Genomic DNA, 14133 nt, shown 5'->3' on the forward strand with positions numbered 1-14133 from the left:
TCTCTCTCTCTCTCTCTCTCTCTCTCTCTCTCTCTCTCTCTCTCTCTGTCTGTCTGTCTCTCTTTCTCTTTCTCCCCCTCTCATCTCCCTCTCATCCCCTCCTTTTTTTCCCTCCCTCTTAAGGTAGCTAGATGACACAGTGGATAGAGCACTGGGTCTGGAGTCAGACCTGAGTTCAAATTTGGCCTTATATATGATGCTTCATATCAACTATTCAATTGATCAGCAAGCACTTATTAAGCACCTACTGTTCCAGGAATTTTGCTAAATGTTGTGACTAAAAAAATAAATTGCATTCTACCACAGGAGACAACAAATATCAAATAGATACATATAAGATGCATAGGTAGTAAATGGAAGCTTACATTAGAAGGAAGGTGAAAGCAGCAGAGGGGAATGGGAAAGAGTAGGTAATCTTGGAGCTGTGTCTTAAAAGAAAATAGGAATTTTAATAAGCAGAGGTGTTGATTGTTATTCTCTTTAATCAGAAATGTCTGCCCTACTTGAAAAATTCACAGAAATATCTACTAAGATGAAGACAGTAGCTATAAAGACCAATCATAAGATTATAAAAGGAGAGCTGGGAAGATTCTTAGAAGCCACCTCACCTAATTCCCTCATTTCGTAGATAAGGAAACTGGCACAGATGAGGAAATCAAAGACCAGAGAGGTTAAGTGGTTTGCCCAAGGTCATATGGGGGCTATACTAATTGTGATTCAAATCCATATTTTATGATATTAGATCCTAAACCCTTTGTGCTATTTCATGATACAGATGACTTCTCACCCTCTGAAGCTAAAACTGATTAAATAAAGGAAAAGGCTTGTCTAACATAATAGCATTTCAGAAAGAGAGTAGTGTTGAATAAATAACACACTAGCTCTCTTAGCCTTGAGGTATGGAAAAGACATTTTGGGATGAACTCCATGTAAATGCTTAGTTATGAGGAATACCACATTTGACAGCTAGATGGCACAGCAGATAGAGTGGTGGCCTGGAGTCAGCTTGAGTCAACTCATCTTGAGTTCAAATCTGGTTTCAAACACTTACTAGCTGTGTGACCCTGGGCAAGCCACTTAACCCTGTTTGCTTCAGTTCCTCATCTGTTGTTATTGTTACGTTGTTGTTCATCTTTCTTTCTTAAACAGGATTGATAACATCATGGGGGTTATGTCTTGTCTTCTGCATGAATTGGATTTAATTGAGGCAGAGCTGCACAAAGTTGTCAGCCTCATTCTGTCCTCCAGAGTCATCAAAGTTGAGTGGCAAGGCAAAAGTCAAGACCTTCTCATCTATAAAATAAGCTGGAAAAGAAAATGACAAACCATTCCAGTATCTTTGCCAAGAAAATCCCAAGAGGGGTCATGAAGAGTCAGACACAATGGAAAATAACTGAACAACAACAGCAGCAACCACGTTTGGTACATGTGGGTGGTCTTCCTCTTGTTGGCTCATTGTGATGTTTGATTTGTGGTGTACCACCACAAACCACAAAGGGCAGCACAAACCAACTGTTTAAATGAAAAAGACATGCAGAGCAAAACATCACCCCCAAGAAAACCAATAAATCCATAATTTGTTTTAAATATTGCTCTTATAGCTATTTTTTGTATACTAATAAATGGACAATCAACTAGTTCTGTCTTATAATGCTGCTCTTGGATTAAACAAGATAATGTTCCAGAAGAAATGTAGAAACTAATTCCCCAGCTAAGCTGGCCATTTGTTACTCAAGGGTAGTTGGTTCTTACAGGGTTAAATGGAAGCCTAATGACCAGATGCTTAGTGTTTTCTATAACTATGCTGGAAGCATTTCATAGATGATAGCATACTTTATTATCCTAATGTTTGTCTCCAAAATATATACATTATATTCTCAACAATGTATTAGAATAAAAAGAACTCATGATGAAAAAATGTTATCCTCCTTTAGAGAAAGAACTGATGAATTCTGGGTGAAAATTGAAGCATATTGCTTTCACTTCATTTTCTTGCTTTTTGCAGCATGGTTAATATAGAAATATATTTTGCATGACTTCACATGTATAATGGATATCGTGTGGCTTTTCTTTTGAATGGGTGAGGGAGGAGTTGGGGGGAGGGAGAGAATTTGGAACTCAAAGTTAAAAAAAATTAAAATTAAGAAAACATATATTGGAATAATTATTTGTAATAATAGAGAAGGTGGAACAGGGAAAGGAAGGGTGAGAGAGGGAAAAAGGAAAAACATGTATTGGAATAATTATTTGTAATAATAGAGAAGGTGGAACAGGAGAAGGAAGGGTGAGAGAGGGAAAAAAGAAAAAAAAAGAAGGAAAAAGAGCAATAGGAAGGGAGGAAGAGAGGGAAGTATATGTTATATTCAAGTCTGAAGATAATGTTTCATCAGTAGGTTAAGCTGAGGTTATACCTCCTGTAGCAGATTCCATAGGCCCCAAATTTGCACATTCTCTGGAAAAGAACAGCAACCCTCAGGAGTACAGGAATGGATCAGTCATACAAACAGAGGAACCATAATGGTGAAAGGCACCAGAATCAGAAAACATGATAGGATTGGCAGAGAGTCTCAGAGGAACAGCTTTTGCTTTTGTACAAAGCATTATAGCAAGACTGCCTGGAGTCACCTGGAAGGCTAGTTTGCATAATTGAGAGACTTGGTTTTGGAGAGGCAAGACATTGTTAGAAGCATATTCTAACTGTACGGATATTATTGTTTATCATAAAGGAGAAAGGGGACAACATATAGACACAATACGGGGAATACCAATTAGAATGCTATTGCAATAGTCTAGTCAGAGCTTCCTAAAGTGGGCAATACTACCTCCTGAGAGGCACTGGAATGATTCAGGGGAAGTGGTAGTAGCCTTTGGTGCAGCTGTGGGGAAGGGCATTGAATTAAAAAGGGGGGGCAGTGGACAAGAAGAGAATTTTGAAAAAACATTCATCCATGTTTCATCTGTTGTATAACAGAGTTAAAGTCATAACAATTGCGTTATTTTCCAAATAAACACACAAAATGCAAGTTATAACCAATCAGTGGTCAAGTCCACCAACAGGTGCTAACAAGCAAATGTTGGCAAGTGCAAGTGTTGTGCATTGTCAGGAAGTCCAGCATACATCAGCAATGTGTGTGTGTGTGTGTGTGTGTGTGTGTGTGTAATGACTTCTTTGCAATATGATACTATGCAGTTACATGATGCAATATTGTGTAATCAAAATTTCAATGAAGGAAAAAACCCCACAAATTTACAATTAATTATTAATTTAAGATGTGCCATTTAAAAAATATTTTACTTTGAAATGACACAAATTAAAAAAAAATAAAGGATTAAACAAAGTAGATTTCCAGAGGGGCATTGAGTAATTTTTTTAAAGGAGAAGTAGGCAAAATAAGTTTGGGAACCTCTGGTCTAGGCAAACAGGTGATGAGGGCTCCAACAACAGTTGTAATCCAAGAGATGTAAACTGAGAGAAAGGGAATAGATGTTAGAGATGTTAAGGAAGTGAAATCAGCAGGGTTTAGCAATACAATACAATAAACATTTATTAAATATGTGCTACGTATCAGACACCTTGCTAAGTACTGAAGGTACTAAAGAAGAAGAAGATGATGACAAAGAAGAAGAAGAAGAAGAAAACAAAAAAGAAGAAAATGAAGAAGAAGAAAACAAAGAAGAAAAAGATAATCTCTTCCCAAAGGAGCTTTCAATCTTATGGGGAAAGACAACACACAAAAGGAAGATGAAAAGAAGGAAGAATGCAGGAGAAGATACACAGCAGGGGGGCACAGTATTCTATGGAATCCAAACCAAACAGAACGACTGACAGAAAGTGAAGAATTAGCTGGAAAGTTCAGATCTTAGCCCTCTATAAAGGAAAGTTTTGGGAAGAGTTTAGTGTTCGGCTCCCCAGTCCTCCAATCAGAGGGGAGAAGAGACTGAGGGAGGTAAGAAGATATTGAATATTTCAAACTGAATTAATCAGCATGATGAAGATTTCAGGTGATTCTGGGTAAAGTACATGGATTCCAAACAAAGTAGAGTTACTGCTGACTCCATAACCTGATAATTATGGACAGTGAGGCAGAAGGAAGAGTCTTGAATAATAACTCTTCACAAGCCCTTCAAGAAGAGAATAAACATCCATCTGCCCTATGGGGTTTATAAATTCAATGTGATTGAAGACTGAATTAAATGATCTCCTGAGATCCATTCCAGCTTCATGATTTTATGATTCATATCAAAGGACTTTTGGTTACACACTAAACTAGTTCTCAATCATTCTAAGTATGAGGACTCTTTTTATTTAATATTCAAAAATATCACACTCCACTCACATAATGATTCTTGCACTATCAGTACCATTGACTGAGAAGAATGCTTAGCATTTTCGATAGCTATGGTTTAAGCAGTTTATAAATGAAAGCCCATTTTGCTACATTAAGTTTGCCTCCTAAATCTACAAAATTATATTCTTAACAAATCTATTGTAATAATCCTTTATGATGATAATGATAATAATATATTGAGAGGGAGGAGGAAGAGGAATGATGAGGGGAAGGAGAGAGGGAGGAAGAGAGAAGTAGGAAGGGATGAATACAAAAAGTTAGTAACAATTTAGTTACACTTTTAAGATGAGCTTATATATTGTTATTCATGTCCACATTAACTTAAAAAATAATAATGTCTATGTGAAAGGCATATTGTTTGTTCAGTCAATAAAAGGCATGTTTGCTAATTTATCCATTTGTTGAATCTTATTATTTTTATATTCACAAACTCTCTTGTATGTATCCCCTTCTCTCTACTCCTACAGTCACCATTCTAGTTGAAATCCTCCTCACTTCTTGCTTTGATTATTGCACCAGCCTTCTAATTGGTATTCATGAATCATGTCTCTTCTCATTCCAATCTATCTTCCACACAGCTGCCAAAGTGATCTTCCTAAGGCACAGGTCTAACATGCCTCCTGTTCCTCCACTCAATAAACTTCAGTGAATCCTAATTTTCTCTGGGATCAAATAAAAAATTCTCTATTTGATGTATAAAGCTCTTTACAACCTGTCCCCTTTCCATTTTTCCTTTAATTTACAAATTGCTCCCCACCATGCTTTCTATGGTCCAGTCATATTGGCCAGATTGCTGTCTCTCACACACAATGATCCATCGCCTGTATCCTTGCATTGGTTGTCCTCTGTGCCTAGAATGTACTTCCTCCTCTGCCTCTTGGAATCTTTAGCTTCCTTCAAGTCTCAGTTCAAGTGACACCTTCTTCACAAATCCTTTCCTGGTGCCCTCAACCATTAGGGCACTGCCTCTTTAAAACTATCTTGTATTCATTTTGTATATATCATGTATAGAAAACACATATTACCTTGCCTTTTAAAATGTATGCTTCTGGAGTGCAGAAACTTGGAGCCCTGGTGCAAGCCCTGGTGCTCAGTACAGTGCCTGTGGAATATGTTTCCCATAGTAGGCACTTAATAAATGCTGTTGATCAATGATTTATTGACTCCAGTATTGAGAAACTAGGTCACTGGAAAGATGAAGGTGATATTAAAAGTCAAGTCAAGAAGGATTTTTTATTTACTTTCTGCTATGCGTTTTGTTAAGCACAGAGAATACAAATATAAGCAAAAAGAAAGTCCCTGCCCTCAAAGAGCTTATATTTTAATTGAAGAGATAACACAGAAAGGGGAACTGAAAAGAGTAAGGGAGTGATAAGAAGAGGAGAAGGTATCCATGTCAGGGTGTAGTTGAAAAAGTCTGGAGAGTTAGCAGTGGAGCATGTACTCAAAATGCAGATGAAAGAAGGAACTTACCAATGGGAAAAAGGAGTAAGAGGTAAAGGAATCTTCCAGAGCCTGGAGAAAGCTGAGGTATGGTTGTGAAATCTGCAGAGTCATTAGTAGAACCAGGAGAAGAGAAATAGATAAGTTGAGAAAGAAAGGATGATATGAGTGGAAAATATAGGGAGTCCCATTCTTTGACAAGGTAAATTTGAGATGACTATAAGATTTTCAGTGAAGGTTTCTTCTTAGATCTGTCTTTGATTCCACTACTGTGTTTAACTTGCTTTAAGAATAGCAATAACGTAATCTGTATGTAGCATTGTAAGGTTTACAAAACACTTTCCTTACAACAATCTTATAAAGTAGCAAAACTATTTTAATTCTCATTTTACAGATAAGGAAATTGAGGCAAATTAGATAAGTGACTTTGACAAGGTTACATAATCTTTTGTGGGTCACTGATCACTCTCAAAGGCCGGAAATGGCCTTGTCACCATTTGCTAAGTTCTCCTCATTCATCCTCTTCATTTCTCTGTAGACATTGACTAGGGATGAAAAGAAGACACTGAAGAATGTATATCATCTTTAACATGACCTATTCAAATTAGCTGTGGATGCCAAAAAGCTGGGAAATGGAAAAGGCAAAGATATTGACTTTAATTATCACCATTTCCTGCAAGTTTAACTAATGTGAAACAGCCACCATAACAAGGAGCCCAAAGGATACCATAAATCACTTTAGCCAACAAATACACAATCTTCTTGCCAAAAGTAGAGATGTGGCAGCCAAGGACAGCACCCGTTTAGCATACAAACTTATTTGTAAAACACTATAGGGAAGAATTGTGGAAGATTACAAGCAGTATTGCCTCATAAAACAGTGAAAAGCATTGGAAGTGAAAGAAAACAAGTCTATAGAAATAATAGTCTGATACCCAAACAAACATCCCAAGAACATTCATAGATGAAACTGGCAGGAGGAAATAAGTAGATGGAAAACAGAACAAATTAATCAGTGTTTATATAATGATCTACTTTCCTCATAAATAATAAAGAAACAACTACATTTTTGGACCCGAATACCTCAATCTCTGATATGTTATACAAAGAGGTAGAAATGGTGCTGAAGAAGACAAGATCAGAAAGAATGGCTAGACCGGGCCAAGTAAACATTGAAGAAATATATCTTTAAGGCAGCACAGTCTTGAAAGTAATGAGGGGTTATTTTATCAGATACCACAGAGAGGAAAATAACACAACAACAATCATAACAACAACAAAATAATAACTAATACTGATATTGTGCTTTAAGTTTGCAAAATATTTTATATATTATCACATTTGATTCTCAAAATAACATTATGACGGAGATGCAACTGTTGTTCCCACATTACAAATGAGTAAACTGAGGCAAACAGAAGCTGACTTGCCCTAGGTCACACAACTAGTGAGTGTATGAGGCTAAATTTTATTTCAGGTCTTCCTGACTCCAGGCCCAGTTTTCTATCTATTATGCCACTTAGCCACCACCTAACAGATCTCAAAACCTTCAGAGGAAAGAAAAGTAGTATCCCATGGGCTAAGATTCCGTGAGTAAGTAAGGTCCAGAATGAATAGGAAGTGATTAGGAACTAATCTGAAAACAAAAAAAAAGAGACAATTCCAATAAAGAGAAAAGGGTAAATCATTTAAAAAAATCAATATTGATGCACAAGTCACTGTTAACCAACTTAGATTAACACTGGGATGCATTTTACATACATACAAGATGAAAGCAAGAGATTGTAATAGAAGAGGACTTCAAAAACAATAGTGACAGGAATGTTAAAGTTTAAAATTCAACAATCAGCCAACAATCATTTATTAAGTGTTTACCATCTGTCTAACACTGTGCTAAGTATAGGATAAACAAAGAAAAGCAAAAGTGTGGCTGCTGTCCTAAAGGAAGCCATAATCTAACGGAGGAGAAAATGTAAAAACAACTATGCAAATAAAATATGTATGTAGTGTAAGTTGGGGTGTAAAATTAATTGAGGCTGGACAGAAAAAATATAAAAGTAACAAAAAGAGTATTTAAAACACTGTACTGAGGGGCCATAAAGTTTAAAAAAAAAAGGATAAAACCACTATTGAACTGGATGGGCTGCTTATAATCCATGATGATGAGAAGATAGATGCGCTCGACTCTTACTTTACATCTTCTTTCTTGGCCAAGAAGAATGATTGCTGGACCGAAAAAAAAATGGTTACTATCCAGTTGATATACAAGACAAGTATGAAGAAAGTAAGAGAGCTCACATATCAGCCTTTAATTAGTTCAACTCATCAAGCTCAGATAAACTAAATCCTAGCCTTTCAAACTTGTAGCCTTGTGGCAAAATACTGTTGCCCACAGAAGATTAAAATGCAATTGGGAAATGTTTAACAAAATAAATAACATAGATAATGTTTATAACTCCAGTCCCAAAGCCCATTGACACGGGACTCTCTCCTCATTGGTAGAGGTCAATGCTCATGTCTGTATAAGTGATGGAGCAAAGTTGGCAAGAGCAAGAGAAAGAAGTGCTCTTCATTCTCTTCCACTCTTTGGACCTGTTTCCCTCTTTGGGTGCTTTTGGCTTCCAACTTCAAGAAAAAAAAAAGATGGGAAATGTCAACCTACTTCAGATTGCTGAAGGAAAATACTCTGGGAAGAAGCCTCCATGAATGGAGCAAGCAGTCTCCATCAACTCCTTGTCCCCACTTTGCTACACTAGAGACTTTGGGAACTTCCCCTTGAGTGAGATATAGAATTCTCTGTCTCTGTCTGTCTTTGTCTCTGTATATCTGTATCTGTCTCTGTGTCACTGTATCTGTCTCTGTGTATGTCTCTCTGTCTCTCTGTGTCTCTGTCTTTCTCTGTCTCTCTGCATCTCACTATCTCTCTGTCTCTCTCTCTCCTCTCTCTGTCTCTTTTTCTGTTTCTTTGTCTCTCTCTGTCTCTCTCTCTAGCTGTTACCTCACTTCCAATGAGAGAGTTCCTTCACTCTGTATTGTCTGTGATATATATTATCATCTGTATACTTTCTCTGATTTCTGTTTTTACTATTAAATTGGATAAATGGGTTTCTTTGATACTTTTTGTTCATTGTGGAATTGGTATTTGGTCAAAAGGGTGTCAAAGCTTGGATATAAACCCTGTTTCCCCTCTATTAATGAAAGTGATCAAAAGTCAGATTGAACCTGAAAACCTCATCCCCTAGAGAAATAATATTTAAGGGAACAGATTGATATAAGTTCATCCCAGCACCTTTTCTTTCTGAGGAGAACTGAGTGACAAAACCATCTGGTCCCAAATTCCTGCTTCCCCTCCTGGCAGGAATTAGTCTTCCTTGCAGAAGGGTGGGAGAGAAGAGGATAGAGATGTCTATTTTGCCTCCCTTATAGCCATATTATATTCTCATGATACATGTGGGGAAAAATCCTTGAAACATGTTAATTTGTAGTTTTCTAAGTCAATATGTAGCCTGCAGGGCTATTTGACATCACTATTAGGGTGCTTAAAAAGCTGGCAGGTGTGATTGATCATTAACTGTCCCTGACCTTTGAATGACTGGAGGCAATAGGAGAGGTGCCATAGAATTAGAGAGGGACAAATGGCATTCTTCATTTTCAAATAAAGGAAGACAGTGAAGATTTTAAACCCTAGGCCAATAAGCATGACTAAAATTTCTGGGGAAAAATCTAGAACATAGTAAAGGAATGGTTATTGAACATGTAGAAAGAAAAGTGTTTACAAATCTTGTATGACCTCATCAAGAGCAGATTGTGATAGACTAACATGGTTACCCAGAGATGAGAGATGTTTCTTGTTTGTGGAACAGTAAGAAGGCCAATGTCATCCAATAAAAGTGGGGAGGCAATAAGGCATAAGAATAGGAGCACATAGGTAATCAATAGACTTGAATGCCAAAAAGAGGATTTTCTATTTGATCCTAGAGATGAAAAGGAGCCACTGGATTTTACTGAAGGTGGTGGGGAACTACTATGTGCAAGGCACTGAACTAGGCACTGAGGTATAAGGACAAAAATGAAAGTCTTTGTTGCCAAGGAATTTACATGCTATGGGAGGGATAGTAGTGGGGGTATATAATGTGTATACAAGTAGGGAAATGTGAAATATATGCAAAATCATAAATTAATAATAATGGCTTATATTTACATGTCACTTTACATATTTAATTCTATCTTCACAACAATCCTGTGTGGTAGGTGCTATTGTTAATCCCATTGCACATATAAGGAAACTGAGGCAAGCAGGGAAGTTAAGTGATTTGCCTGACGTTACATGGCTAGTAAGTTTCTGAGGCTGGATTTGAACTCTTTTCCTGATTCCAAGTTCCCCACCTTATGCCACTGAGCCAATTAGCTCAAATTAATTTGAAGAGGGAGAAAACACTAGCAAGTGGGGGGGTATAAAGTGAGGAATCTCTTTTTTTTTTAGGCAATTGGGGTTAAGTCACTTGTCCAGGGTCACACAGCTAGTAAGTGTCAAGTGTTTGGCCACATTTGAACTCAAGTCCTTCTGACCTCAGGGTCAGTTCTCTATCCACTGCACCACCTAGCTGCCCCTAAAGTAAGGAATCTTGAAAAGTTATGTGTCTGAGCCATGCTTTGAAGAAAACTAGAGTGCCTTGAAGGAAAGTAGGGATTGTACAATGTAGAGGTGAGGAGGGGGCAGGCATTCCATAACTGAGGGACAATGTGCTTATTTGTTGAATGACTGCAAATATTACAAAGATATATAAGATAAAAACATGAAATAGTCCTTGCATTCAAAGACTTACATGCCCCGGTTTATCACAACCATCAGTGATGATTAGTAGAACACAATCATTTGCTATGAATACAATGAGCCCAGTGATGATTGGTGCCATTATTATAAACTCTATCTGAAGACAGCTATATGACTGGATAAGACATTCTGACCAGTGCCCCTTGATTCAAGAGCTTTGAGGGTGCTTATTATAGATATTCTGGCATAACCCCTATGAAATGCTGCATATCATTGATACCCTTGGTCAAAGACTATTTTTTTTTCATTTTGAGTGATGTATTTACCAATTGTAGGTTCTTTATCATCTTGCTCGGGAGCTTACAGGTGCACTTAGATCACAGTTCTGCCTTTGAAGTCAGTTGGAGCTGTGTACATCAGTGGGGGATGAAGAAAGATCAGCATGACACTTTTAGCTGTGCTCTAGCCAAGGCAGCTGCTTGAAGAATTTTATTCCTTTCCTCACTCCAGCCCAATACCTCCCCTTCAACAATATTCTTCAACTGTCTAAAAAAAATCTATAAGCTCAGAAACCAACTCCCTCCTAAAATCTACCATATAGTTTTTCCCCCATCTCTACAGCTGGAAATGACCTTTCCTTCCTTAAACCTTATATAATACATTGTTTGCATCTCTTTTAGGTACTCTCCCTGCTTAATTTTTTATTATGATTCTTTTTGTCCTCCATAAAGAACACCTTGATACCCTATCATGCTGTTGGTGTGATTCTGGGTTCTTGAAAGCTATTTCTGGAGAGCATAGGCTCCAGAAGGTTCTTTCATGCTGAAGAGGTTTCAGATTGCCACTAGCAATGGAACATATCCACTCTCCAAGGCTAGGTAAGTACAGAGAGTCTCTTCTCCAGTTGACTATCCACTTGGTGATAAATTCTTCATCCATGGCAACCCATTTTTTTAAGGTGATATAAAATGGTTCTCAGTCATATGGAGTCCCCTTTTGCTTCCTCAGTGACAGTGGCAGAGAGGCAGAAAAGGGAGAAAAGGATGAAGAAAATCATACATATTTTAGACTATCTACAGATATTAATCAAGATATTCGTATACTCTAACTAAATAATTCTCCAATGACTGAAACAAAGACATACAACTGGAGGAACTTATCTGTATCAATCTTAAAATCTTTTCTGCAATGGAAGTCAGAAGACAAAAGGAAGTTTCAGGAAAGAGAAAGTAGAAATGTTTTGTGGTATGTGGTATAAGATGTTTGTTAATATCCCTACCTTTTTATTTTTTCCAAAATGCTTCCCAATTTTCTCTTCCTTTTGCACATAATAGAGAATCCTTCACCAAGTGGTTGACAGTCTTTGAATCGACAAACACTGGGTTACTGAGATCAATTGTTTCTGATTCTGGTTTATCTAGTTGGTCCCATTGACCCACTTTTCTATATTTTGAACCCGAAGTCTCACTTTTCCATATTTTGGACCATTTCCAAATTATTTAAGTGATAATTCTTTATAGTATATTTTGAGATCTAGAAGTGTTATTTTCTCTTCATTCCTACTTTTTTATTATTTTTATTTGAACTTTAGTATAAATAATATGCAACCACTTCTCTTGGTGTTGTACTGGAGTGTCCACCTTAAACCCCCTCACTAATGCCATTTTATGACTTCATAGAAAACCTGCCCAAGAGAGTTGCCTGAGGCACATAGAGGTTAAACAATTTGTCCAAGGTCACACATTTAATAAGAGTCACAGGCAGGATTTGAACCTAAGTTTTCTAGATTCTAAACACAGCACCCAACTACTAGATCATGCTAACATTTTAAAAATTAATTTAATTTATTTTTGTTACATTTTTAAGTTCCAAACTGTGTCCCTCCCTCCCTCCCTCCCTCGCACCAAAGAAGGCCACCATTTCACATGCATATATATATATATATATATATACATACACATATATACATCTATGTTTAATACCATACTAAGCATACTTCTATTTATCGGATTTTTTTTCCTCTGGAGGTGGATAACCTTTTCTTTTGTAGTTGATTTGAGTATTTATGACACTCAAAATAACTTGTTTGTTCACAGTTGTTCTTCAAACAATATTGTTGTTACTATATACAACTTTCTTTTGGTTCTGTTCATTTTACTCTTCATTTTTTCATGCAAATCTTTCTATGTTTTTCTAAAACATGCTAACATTTATGCACATAGTTAGGACTTTAAAATATTTGTTGAATAATGTTTAATGATGGGGATAGCTGTAGAATACTTAAACCACTACTTCCTATAGCTAGCAGAAAAACCTAGTGTTTGGGGCAGTTAGGTGGCACAGTAGATAGAGCCCTGGATAGAACACTGACCCTGGAGTCAGGAGAACCTGAGTTCAAATCTGGTCTCAGACACTTACTAGCTGTGAGCATGGACAAGTCACTTAGCCCCACTTGCTACACACACACACACACACACACACACACACATACATACACACATGCACACACACACGCACAAGCACAGAAAGAAAGAAAAAGAAAAACCAAATGTGCCATAGTTGAAAGAAAAGTGGAGAAGTCAAGAGGCCTGACTCTGCCATAAGCTAGCTGTGTGATCTCAGATAGGTTATTTAATCTCATCAGACCCAAATTTCTTTACCTGTAAAATCAGAGGAGAAAATTAGATGATTTCTAAAACCTCTTCTGGCCCTAGTTTTTGAATCTGATAATGGGAAGGGACCTTATAAGTTATTTAGTCCAACCCTCTCTATGATATGTCCAAGAACATAAACTCACCAAGCCTTCATTTTTTTTTAATGTGACAAATTCCCATTGTTAAAAAAAAAAAGAAAGAAAACATAGCCTGTGTTTAATCCAATTTGGCATATACTTTTAATTATTCTTCATGAGTAAAGAGTAAATGCCTGTAATTGGGGGACAGGGAACAAAAAACATCATGAACTTAACACTCTTTGTAGACATCATTTTTCAGTAGGTTGGTATTTTTTTTTAAATATAAATGCTCTTATTGCTTTGGTTCTTTATTCCCCCTCCTGATTATACAAGAAGGACATAAATGAAACCATTCAGAACCCATACTGTGTTGAAAGAAGAAAGAGATTCAGCAACAACAATTGAACCCGACAGGAGTCATAGTTATAGACATGTCACAGCTGAAGGATCTACCAGCACAAAAGCCAATGTCATAAAGCCCCCACATTATTAACTTAACTTCATTTCAGTCATCCTGGGTTGGCGAGGTAGTCAACACAACAGCTGCGAACACTTAGCTGGCTACATTTGTTCCCCACATTTTAAGCTGAAAGAAGCATGTTTTGTGTTGGCTTGGACAAAAAGAAGGCTTTGCCGGCTTTTGTGCACTAACATTTTATTCCCTTTTTTGTCTTCAGCGGCAGGGGCAGATCCAGAAAGGCCAAGCTGCAGCATGCCTAAAATGTCCCCTTTCCAGAGACAAATGTAACTGGTAGTTAAAAAGAATGTGTGTGACTTGACTGTATGCAGTAAGCCTGCTTCTGGGTCACCAAGAGATTCTACATTTTGATAGG

The sequence above is a fragment of the Vombatus ursinus genome, unplaced genomic scaffold (genome assembly GCF_900497805.2).
Source record: "Vombatus ursinus unplaced genomic scaffold, bare-nosed wombat genome assembly UNPS02011613.1, whole genome shotgun sequence".
In the NCBI taxonomy this organism is placed as follows: Eukaryota; Metazoa; Chordata; class Mammalia; order Diprotodontia; family Vombatidae; genus Vombatus; species Vombatus ursinus.